The sequence below is a fragment of the Pogoniulus pusillus genome, chromosome 10 (genome assembly GCF_015220805.1).
Source record: "Pogoniulus pusillus isolate bPogPus1 chromosome 10, bPogPus1.pri, whole genome shotgun sequence".
NCBI classification, from domain to species: Eukaryota; Metazoa; Chordata; class Aves; order Piciformes; family Lybiidae; genus Pogoniulus; species Pogoniulus pusillus.
The window spans coordinates 10,619,246-10,631,393 of NC_087273.1; the positions used below are offsets into that span (position 1 = coordinate 10,619,246).

General features: G+C 39.9%; 1 protein-coding gene across 4 annotated transcripts in view; it reads left to right on the plus strand.

Moving 5' to 3' along the window:
• LOC135178711 (bifunctional heparan sulfate N-deacetylase/N-sulfotransferase 3) overlaps positions 1 to 12,148 on the plus strand; it is a 382,468-nt gene that overhangs the window by 244,898 nt on the left and 125,422 nt on the right. The gene's annotated exons all lie outside the window — the stretch shown is intronic.

Genomic DNA, 12,148 nt, shown 5'->3' on the forward strand with positions numbered 1-12,148 from the left:
TCCTGCCCATAATTGAAAGAGAAAAATCATTACACAAAGAGCTGTGGATGTAACCTACACTTTGAAAAAATTTCAAGCAACCTCTTTTTGTCTCCCTTGTTTGCTTTGCTTTGCTTTGCTTTTCTTAAATGTTGATACATCGTAAAGTCCAACCAGGATTGATAGAAGGGGGAAAAAATCTTGTACTCCCATCTGACAATTTTTTGCCATTGAATTAAAAGTTCAAAGATAAAATGAAGGTTAAAAACATACATTGTTTAGCTATCTGACCTGCTATCTTTGAGTTCTTGAAGTCATTCCTGAAGTAAAGACATTTCATTCATACTTGTGACATTAGCCAAGTGAGACATGAAAGGACAAGCTGCTGCCTTCAGATTGGATATCTATCTTAATGGGAGCCTTTACCAAAGTTAAAAGAAACACCTGGACACCCTGTGGCCATGTTATTCTGTAATTACCCGTTTTAGACAGTTTGACCTTGCTTTAACAAATAAGAGTACCTAGGGGATACAGGCTTTCCCTTAGGGGAACAAATAGAAAAACACCATCTCTAGATCCCAAACTCCAGATACTCAATGTGAATCCAATAGTAAAAGATCCTCTGAAACCATAAGAACCTCAATCTATTAGTACCGCAGAAAGTTTATATTAATTAATGGTGAGTGCTCACAAAGATGGATTGTGTGTTGTTGTACTGATTCTGGATGACAGCTTCCCATTTAGGAAGGGGGCATAAGAAAGACAGAGATTGAATAACTTGGAGGATGGCATCTAAGAAGATGCTGAAAGAGCTAGGAATGCTTAGCTTTAGAGACTGGCTCTAAAGAACAGAGGCAGGTGGGAGGAGAGGATTGTGGTAACAGTATGTTAAAGGTACAAAAAAGGCTGCTGCAAGCAAAATGTGTATGTCATGTCCTTGGGGAACAGAACAAGGACAGGTCACCTGATACTGCAGCAGGAGGAAAGATGTGGGATAAACAACTGAAGGTGGATCAGATGATGAGGCACTGGAGCAGATTGCTAAGGGAGGTTGGATAAGTCTCCTGTGGACTTTTTGCAAGTACATTTAGGAGTGCCATTGCTATTGTTCATTTGTTAGGTTGATGGGATAGTTTAGACAACTTCTTGAGGTCTCTTGTAATGCTAATTTCCTTGCAATCTATATATGGCCTTCATAGTATCTTTATTTAGGTCCTAAACATAACAGAATTCTTTACTTATATTTTCTAGAGGCTTAAGATCCTCAGTAGTAACTATGACTCTGGTGGTATCCTAGGTAACTGATTAGCATGATCTTATGAATGTACTAGATGAATACCTCACTATGGCTTCAGTGACAAAGACATAGAAAGTCCCAGTGCCACTCTGTAACTGTGAACATACATCTGAAGCCTTCAGCATGGAAAGTTGTCGTCACATGCAACTCTTTTGCAGAAATTCTTCAATATCTGTATTGCTCTAAATTTGAAGTACTGCTGGGTGAATACCAGCAGCAAAGACCACAATCCTTTCCCAAGGTTCCTCACTTCAGCTAGCCTATCAAGGGGCAAAAATCACACACTAAATCTAGAGCAACATGACTCCAGCCATAGATATTTTATGTTTCTCATATACATGTGGCTTATGCTTTTCAATGAGCATTATATTTGCATTTCTGGTCATATGTATGTAAGGTAAAGCCTGTCTGCACAGGTAAAAGCATTGTAGTGGTTCTGGGAGTTGCCCACACACACACACACAATGAAATCACCCAGACTAGACTCAGCCAGCTGGAAGCTGAGGAATGAGGCTTTATATTCACAGCTTAGCACAATGGACAAGCAGATGTTTACAATATATTACAAATATTTACAGCTATGTATACAGAAACATACAAGTTAAAAATAATATGGAAACACAGTACCCCTCCCAGCAAGTCAGAGTGCCCAAGAGCAGCTCCTAACCACCCTTCCACCTTATTTCCACCCCCCTACCTTATCCCAGAGTCTGCCTTACATGCAAGGTGAGTTGGAAGAATTGGCAAGAGAGGTTAGAAGGAAATGATTAATTGGGTTACACAGATTCCAGGCAGAAGCAGTTAATACGACAGAAACAAGGAAGAGACATCAACTCAGACTGCCTTATCTGTGGTTGTGTTCTGGTTTTTATAAGTCTCAGCAAACCTATGAGTGAATCAGACATCACCATTGTTTTCTTTTCACAGCCTATAATCTAATTTCTCGCATTAAAATATTCCAATTAGCCTGAAACCAGTACAGAAGAATACACTTTCCAGTATCCATATTAAATCAAGTGGAAATTGCCAAGCCCTAACTGCTGTGTATAATGACAACAGGAATGAAGTACTACAGCAAGTGGTTGCTCTCTGCTTAGCAGGATTCAGATGGAGTTTAAATGGCTTCACCAGTCCAGCATTTTCAGACATTTATCTGTCGTGATCTGCTTCTTTTGGCTTCTTCACTTCTTGTACTACTCATCACATACACTGAAAGTAAAGCACATAAAACCTGTCTGTCTTTCCCTCTGTGTCAAGCAAGTCACTCCTGAGTTCTAAACCTTTTAGTTTTGTGGGTTTTTTTCTCTCCAAATTGAGCTTGAACCCCTTGGACTGAGTGACAGTTTTCATCCTTGTTTGCTGTGATTTGCCTCCCACACTTCCAGTATGAACTGTATCTATCACCTAACTTTCTATGAAGTCCTGAAGTGTGAAATACATTCTGTTCTGTGTACCCAGTGGTTACACATTAATTTCTGTTTCCTCTCAAAACACATTTTCACAGGAAACTCCCCAACAGTGCTGTACTTTGCTTGTAATAAGTATAAATATGTGCATTTGTCAGTGAATGCTTTTCTGCACGTTGCAGTTCTGGTACTTAAGTTCCATCCTTTTTGTAGGTCTGTTTGGCAAAAAAAATTGCTTTATACAAGACCAGGTTTTGCTACCCTTACATGAACAAAAGGCCTTGTAGCAATATTAATAATTACTTTAACCTACAATGTAAAAAAAATCTGCTTTTTTGCACCTTGCTGTTCATGCTGCTGTTTCCTGCTGTCTCTATGAAGTTGTGTCTTGCAGCCTTACAAAACTACTCTCCATTTACAGACTGCTGGCTACCCCAGGTGTATAGATATGAGATCAAAGAAACAAGTTAAAGATATTCCTAGTCCTGAGACATTAATGCACAAATTATATTCTCATTAATTTTAATTTCTATGTATTTTAAAGCTCAGGAATTATTTGAATCCATTTAAACTCTCTTCAAGATTTCAAAATGTGAGTTGCCCGACTATGTTGAAGCAAATATCTTAAGGAAAGCCTGATGAAAGGTCAGGAAAAAAGTCTTGAAAACTAAGCTGGCTCAAATTCTGGTTGTGCTAGTTTGAAGCTAGCTAGAATGTTTTGGTGAGAAGAACTAGATGACAGGGTGTGAAAGGAAAACAATGGTGATGTCTACTTCCCTCATAGACCTGCTGAGATGTATAGGAACAAGAAATAAAAACATAGATAACCTCTCTCGCTTGAGCTGCTGGCTGAGCTGCATCTTACTCTCTAATCTCAGCCTTCATGTTGGACTAATCCACTTTGCTTCCTAACCCCCTGGCCGAACCTCCATTCTTCCTTGGGACTGGGGTAAGGTTGAGAGGGGCAGGGGGAAGGTGCAGGGGTGGTTGAGAGCCCCTCCTGGGGACTCAGGTTTCTGGGAGGGGAGTTGTGTTTCTGTATTACCTTTTACCTTGTGTATTTCTGTCTATAACTGTATATACTGTAAATATCTGCTTGTATATTGTGCCAGCTGTAAATATAAGCTTCATTCATATTTCCAGAGCCGACTGAGCCTAGTCTGGGTGATTTCTAAAGTGTGGGGGGGCAGGGAACACCCAAACCACTACACTGATCATTTCCTCTGAAGCTGGAGAAATATAGTCACTCAATTACTCAGGATTCTCCAAACAGATTGTGGAAGCTGCTTCCAGGCCCAGTGACTTCCCAAGCAGACAGTGCTGGAGCTGATGGTGGTGGCTGGTCTGCACCGTGTTACTGATGCTTGTAGCCTCTGAGGGCTGTATTGCTAATGGATAGGTTCTAGGTAAAGAAAGAGGCTGTGGATTCATGTTGTGGATTGCAGCTAGCACAGTTGGTCATTTGGAATGTGTGGTACTTTCCCAGAAAATATAAACTGTAAAAGCTTTGTAGTGTTTGATTCTGAAGTGCTGTAAATGTGTCATAGGTTTGGTGAGCCGCATTAGATGTGGGCTTTCTACTAATGCAGTGGAGTCAACAGATTAGGTTTATCTTGCTGTTTCTGTTAGAGGAATAACAATAATTGCACTTTTTTTTCTTTCATTAAGTTGTGGTTTTGCTAGATGTGCTGATTTTTGAAAGGCATAGGCTAAATCCCTAAAGTCCATCTTCCAAAAAAATCATTCTTTCAGGGAAAAGCTCTTCCAAAGGCCAAGATAAAGCTTTACCTGCAAGTTTCTTGAGTTGTTTTCTTTGTGTTCTTTCCTTAAGAAACTGGCTTCTAATCTGCAGATCTGCTTATGAACTTGCACTGGGAAAGTGCAGGTTTTAAGCCCTGGGTTAAAATCTGAGTGAATTTCCTGAATAAGAATTGAGAAGGTGAATTTCTTTTTTCTAGTTTTGCAGCTGAAAATATTTTTCTTCCTTTTTTTTTTTTTTCCTATGAAGTAGAGATTTTGAGATGATGACAGTCTGGTTTTTAATGTGAGTTGCTCTGTGTAGCTTGCCTTTTCCTCCAGCCTGCTCTCAGCCATACAGCCTCTGAAGAATAGGAATGAGGCAATAACAAGCAATGGGTAGGCAGAGTGTCCTCACTGACATAATTTATTTAAACACCAAAATCTGAAAGTGCTTTATTGTGAAGATCATTAAGCAGACTGAGGGCTTTAAAACATGGGCAGGCAAGAATATGTAGGTAGCTGATGAGTGACTGAAATGATTATTCAATTTAGGTATAATAAAATAATTTAAAACCCAGGCAATGTCTTATTAGCTTCTATTTTGCTATGTTTAGCTATCTCAAATAATACAGTCTTCTTTAAGCAGCCCCCAGCTCCTCTGTGCATGTCTTAAGTCAGAACATGGTCCTAGATTGCATTGCATGCTCTGTCTTCTGCAGTGGAAATGGTGCTGATATCTTTCAGTTTAGGACAAACTCAAACTTTTTCTTTTTATCTGTGTTACTCAGCTCATCTTCTGGCAGTGAGCGATGCAAAGCTTTTCTTCTCCACTAATATTATCTTTCCACTTTCTCATTGTGTTTCTTTTAGCTGATTTTGGTAAACTCCACTATCTAGATTATGTGCAACATCAGTAATAAAGATATATTTGGGGTAAAATATTTTACTTTATTGACAAAGGATAACTTTGAAAATGAAAATGGGACCTAGGCTGGTTTTAGGTTTTTTATTTTGCTTTTTATTCCTTTCTTTCTGTGCCTTTTCTCCCTTCTTTCTTTACCCATAACAGACATAGTAAGCTTTAAAACTTATATCTGAGAGCAGAATAAATGCTACAGGTATGTTTTATGATTGCTAAGGGAAAGGTTTATCAGACTGTTTTGTTTATCTCTGTAGATTCATTTTGTGGAGAAAGATTGCCAAAATGTCAGTCAAGGCTTAAGGCAAAGCCTACAGCAATCCAAATGCATTCAGATTAAAAAAATAAATAATGTTGATGACAAACTCTTCAAGCTCAGATTCACTCCCTCTTTATCCAGGGGATGTTGTTGTGCTGGATCTGGCTAAACCAGAGTTAACTTTCTTCAGAGCAGTGCATGTGATGCTATGTTTTGGATTTGTGATTAAAATGGTGCAGACAACACACCAGTGCTTTAGGTATGGCTGACCAGTGCCCAAGTCTTCCAACATAGTGGTTGCTCAGAGACTGCCCCATTTACTTGAGTGTTGGTGATCAATTGCCTTTGCATCATTTGAGTTTTACCCTCTTCACTTACTTAGCTATCTTTGTCTCGACCCATGAGGTTTGCCTTGGCTTTTCTTATTCTCTCCCTTGTCCTGATACAGGGCCAGTGAGCAAGCAGCTGTGTGGGCACCTATCTTCTGGCAAAGGTCAACCCAGCACACTTAGACAGTGGCCAGAGCATCTCACACATGTTGTCAGTGTCAAGGAGTATTTGTAAATCAAATCTGTATCAGGGCTCATTATTGAATGCTTGCACTATTGTTAGTACTGAATCCAAAGTTCTAGTGCTCCAAGCAAGGAGATGTAAAGTGACCAAAGTTCCTGAAACCACAGGTGTTTCTAACACAGCAGATCAAACAGAGCTGGAGGTAGAACCGCTGTCAGCTGTGGAGCTTCAGTTTCACCGGACAGGCACATCAAGTGATGTTCCTCTTTCTGGGCTGATGTTCGAGAAGTCTGTAGTACAATTCCACATCTCTGAGAAAGGACTACAGAGAGGGAGCATACTCCCACCTCCAGTTTATTCTCTGTCCTGTGAGACAAAGCTGGGGAATCGTTATTTATTCAGATCTGCACAGATTCCTCAGATGCCTGTGACAGGCCATATATTAACATGCCACACAAGCAGTTTCCCAATAATAATGTGGCAATAATTACTTTTCATTGGTGGGATGACTGCGCCCACTTTCCCTTTAGAATGACAATTATGATGTGCTATTTGAAAAAGAGTATCTCAAGCCTTACATCAAGCCTTTTCCTGCCCTAAAATTTATGCTGAGCTGTAAGGAAAGACAATATGTATGATGGATGTGCTCATTCACTCACTACTGTTGCAGCTTCTCCTTTTTCCCTGACACTAGGTTCATCAACACCTCATTATCTCATGTTGCTGAAACAGAGTCAGTCCCTTGCTTAAGATAACTTAGGTTGCCACAGACGGCACCGAGGTAGCGGGGAATGGAGGCCATGTAATTCATAGCATAGTAACAAGTTCATGTCCAATTCACTTTGTCACACTGTCCACCAGAAGAAACACACTGGCTTCAGTGTGATGTGTCTGTGATCTCTTGATTATTTTCTCCTCAAGTCAAACAGAATCCCCTTATGTTTGGATTTAGTTGAAGTGGTGTGAAAAATTGATGGCACCAGTAAAATCAAGTCTCTAGTAAAAATAACTGAGTTCTCAACAACAGTCATTAGTGTTTTCTTTTCTACAAATCAAAAATTAAATCTCTGGTAATGAGGTGAGAATTGAATATTGTATATTTTGTATTTTTTCATGGCACATGCTACTTGTTTTCTATCCAGCCCTGCTAATAATTAGTATGTCAGTAGTTTCTTGTGTCAAGCAATAGCAAACTGTGATGTCCCTAACTCCCTAAAGCGGTAAACAAAGACAAAAGAGTATTTTTCTTACTGTTTATACTAGATTTCACATGGAAGAGGTTTATTTGTGATTTGGAATTGATTTCAATCCTTTCAGCTTCAGGGGAGAGCAGATTACACATTTGTTAAGGCAGAGATTTATCTGATAAAACAGGAAGAAGGATTTGCACAGCCAGGTCCCTAATGACCCAAATGATTGCACTGTCAGTTACCAACTCCCAAGCTTAGATGGCCACTCTGTCTCTGGGCAGCCTGGGCTCTCAGTGTTTCTTGCCTGCCTGCTTTTCCTTGCTGCAGTGCATCTTTGCTTCTGTCCCACTGCTGAGAGCCCTTGTTGTACAAGAGGATGCACTCTGACTTATCTCTGTTACCTGTCTACATGCTGATATGTTGACTTTATTTTAAAATTTCAGTTTCAGTTACTGACTCAGACCATTTTTACCTCAAATGTCTTGGGAATTCCATTTGATTAACAAAGAAACATAAATCTGATTTCCAAACAGCTCTTTTTCTTCTTTTTTTTTTTTTTCCCCAAAAACAAAAAGGTGGAGGGAAGAGTGGTGGTGTTTAATTGCATTAAATTACTTGAGATGGAAAAGCTTATTTTAATTTAGTAAATTACTCTGTGGATAATGATAAGGAGGATCGACCTGTTCTACTCATGTTCTGGCTTTCTGATGGCATCAGCAATAACAAGCACAAAGGACCTATTTTAATCATTAAATTGCAAAGGCATGTCAGAATGCTCAAGTAAAACAGGTCTTCTGAGTAGATGGCATATTTATGTAAGTGCTTTCAAAGTGAAAAAGCTCTTTATGGTTATATCATTAAAACAATAAAGCATGAGGAGTGCAGCAACAAAGTTTTCCATCTTAATTATAACTCAGCTCAATTACAGGTACAATGTAACTTGTATTTCTAGTTCTCTGGCTATAAAATTAAATCATCTTTCCTAATATAAAAGTAAGGTATTCATCTGTCAGGTAGATAAGTTGAAAGCAATAAGAGCCTCAGATTTCTGCTGTTTTGCTTTATTTGTAACTACATATATCTGAAGAGTGAACTACCATGGGATTTTTAGTTTAATGTAATTTCTCAAGCATTAAACTTAGTTCTAGAAATTAATTTACCCAATATGCCAGTCTGAGTTGTGGGCCCATTAATTATTAACCAAATAGAATTAATAAAATATGCATATTTATATAATGGTATAAGACATTTTGCAATTTCACGTCACTAAGTGTAACCTTAGTGCACATACAGAGGTTGCCTCCCTTCTAGAGCAGGTCTCCAGTTCTGTAGAGAGCAGTGGTGAATGTGTATGTGATGTGAACAAAGGTGAGTGCGTGTAAGTTGTAAGGTTTATTTGTTTGGTTTTAAGGATCTGCATGGGAATTAAAACTCAATCCCACTAGACATTTGCATCAGGTCTCAAAACTACCACCAGGCTCGTTAGATTAGGTACTGAATGCCTGGGTGCAATAGGAACCAATAGTGGAAAACTTAGCCTGGAAGCCAAACTGAAGGCAAGATTGAGGGGACAGATAAAGCTGCATGATTCGTCATCCATCTGCTTCCACCTCTGTCATTGCAAGGACCATGGCTTTAGTATCTCAGACTCTGTTTAGACCCATGTCTGAATTTATATGGCTGTGCTAATAAATATTGAGTGAATTCAGATTTATGGCTCTTCTGGTAGGGCATAAATCCTGCTGGGCAAGTTTAACCCTGGCTCTCCTCCCTCTGTTGTGCTGGGGCCCGGGAGCGAGTAGATGAGCAAACAGTAAGAGTTTCCCCCCAGCAAAGCCTTGAGAGCTGAGGGTTTAGCACCTCATGTCAGGTGTCTTGTGCTGCCCTCACCATGCCTGCGAAGTCAAAGGAGGCAGGAAGCTTTGAATTCATTGGCCAGAACAATGGTGCTAGTGCCTATTGGCCAGTTTGATTTCAAAATCAAGTCTATAAAGGGGGATGACTTAGAAACCAGGCCTTTCTGCATTAGCCTTTCTGCGTTAGCCTTTCTGCACTGTGCCTTTGTCTGCACAGAGCATCTCTTTGTTTGCAGTGTGTTAACAGGTGGCCACGTGTATGCAGCTCACACTAGTGGCTTGGCAACATCTCCTTCCTCCTCTGCCTGAAATATCTGTATTTTACCCCAGGATCATCACGAGTGTGAAAGCATCTTTCATACAGGAAACTTAGTCAGGGACCAAAGGCGTTGTGAGTATATGCTGGAGTGAATGCCAAGATTCCATAGGCATCAGTTAGAACTTTTCCTGCTCTCGTGTTATCATTTTCCAAGCTCTGATTGTTTAAACTGTTTAATTCTATGCAATTGCTTCTTGCTGACCAAAAAGCCAAAGAACCTCAGGGATTTCCCCCAGTTTTTTAATATTAATAATAAAAAATAATGTTCATACAGAAATTAATAGTCATAATCCATAACTGATTATTAATTTCTGATACAGTGGCTTGTGAGTAAACTGCTTCTGAAGCCTTTTGTGAGGAGGGAAAAGCAATAAGCAGTGTCTGAGCAGGGCAGGAGCAGGGTTGAAGGGAGGTCTAACAGATAAATTCCACATGGAAACTTGTTGACAAACCGGTGCGGGAGGCTTTGGCCACACCAAACAGGCTGACATCTTCGATATAAGGTCTTGACTGGGATGTTGAATAAGACCAAAATAAAATAGATAAATTAGAGATAAAAATCTATCCAAAATGTATAATTCAGGAAACAGCTGGAGAAAGAACAGCTGAAAATTCCAGAGGGAACTGACCCAGTTTTACCTTTAATACTTTGCATAATGAATTGGGAGTTTAATGTGTCACTCGCCCTGGGTTATTGTAGGTGGCTCTGTGTCTTCATAGCTCATGCATGTATTTATGCTACTGAAAGTAGTGACAGGGCATTGGTGGGTGTAGATTTTCAGCTGTTCCAATCTCAGTGGCTTCTAATGAGAAAGGGGCAGTATGAGAGCACCTGGTTGCTGTTAGCTTTGTGAGGAAATTTAATACCTGTTTCCATGTATCCTCAGATAGAGGCTCTGTCACTATCTAATAGTGTTCCATTTCAGCAAGCATAAAGAGAATCATTTGTGCTGTTTCTGTGGGGTTCGAGTCAACTTAGAAACACGATTGCATCCACACACCACACTTCAAATAAAGGCTTGTATTCCCCTTGTGTCAAGCATTTGTAACAGTTTGAGCTGCAACCGTATATTTTCTTGGGCTTCCCAAACACATCTTCCACATCTAGTCAGCAGGATCACCTAAACAAAAGCATTTATTTATGGGCACAGCATAGCTCTGTCCTCAGTTTCTCAGAAAAGCAACATAACTCATCCAGATTTTAAGAGGATAAACATTTTTCCTTTACATTATCACATGGAGGAGTTTAAAAGGAGCCTCATTTAGTGTGTAATTAACCCCTTAAACTTCTCTGTCCTCTGCATGATGGGATAAAATAGCAGGAGCCACAGGGGAGTTCAGTGGGGAGCTTTCACCTCTGCCTCAGTAAATCAGCCAGTGCAGTCAGCACCCCTTCAAAAAACAAGACCTCCTCTGCTCTGTCTTGAGGAAGCATCATCAGACCAGGTACCAGCCAAAAGCAGAGGTGTTTACACTGTAAACCCTGTGTCTCAGCACATGTTGCACCCTTCAGTTTTATGTCCTTTATCCCACCCCCTACTTGCAGGTGTGGAGGTTCCATACTACCCTGTGTCAGCATTTTGTATTAGTGTCCATCTAGTGTGGACAGAAAGATTTGGTTTAGTTTATTTTTTAATTTGAATTTAAGCTTCTTTCAGTGGATTTCCTTCACCAGTCTCCAGAAGCAGTTTTAATCCTTCTTGAACAGGCATTTTGACTAACTGTGCTCTTTGACTCTTCCAAAACAGGTTTTGACAGTTCACATAACCAATTCTTTTCTCATCCAGTTCCTCCACAAGCTTTGTGATAGTGTTTGGAGTTGTTTCCCTGACATCATTTGTGGCCATCCTTAATATTCAGTACTGTCAGGGAGCTTTTCTGAATTTTTTTCTGTAACTTTGCTTTCAGAAGTCAATCTCTTGTATAGCTGCGCTTTTGTGATGTAGTTTTCTGTCTGAATTTGTGACAAAGCCTCTGCTCTTGTTTCTCCATACCCTGATTACTTGCATAGCACCAAAGAGAATTTCACATATTAACTTAATCCCTCGTTTTCTAAGGTTTAGTGAATCTTGAGTATTTTCAGTGGAAGCTTTTCTTTGCTCTGTAATTGAAAAATAGGTAAAAGCATTTCTTGTAGTTGACAGATATTAGGAAGGATTAACATTTGCTATATTGCTTCAACAGTCTCTTCAGTGTATTTTTTGGGAAGTTTTGTTACTGTTTTCAGTATCTGAGTACCAAAACTGGGACTGTTGGCATGCACTGTGCCAGGAGAGTGGAGCAGTGGGGAGGTGAACAATGTATAAATAGTTAATATCAGAAGTAACCTCTTCCCATTGTGCCTCCAGCATTAGCCTACCAAAGGAACATATCCTTCAGCAGTGCATTTACTGTCCAATATTTCAGGCATTTGTTCTACTTTTAGACTACAAATGTGGGATTCAGGTAGTCCAGAGGGGCTTCACCAGGCTTCTGCAGAAGCTCAGTGGTGTCTCTGGTGTTCCTCTCCTATGGCAGAATGCTCTGATGAGACCTCCAATAAATTATCTCCCAAGGCTTGCTTTCCAGTCTCACTGCTGGCTGATCCAATGCCTGTAAGACCTTATAAAATCCTTCTTTTATCTTTCCTTTGGCAGTAATCAATGCCATGAGATGTGAGTGTGGAGGTGG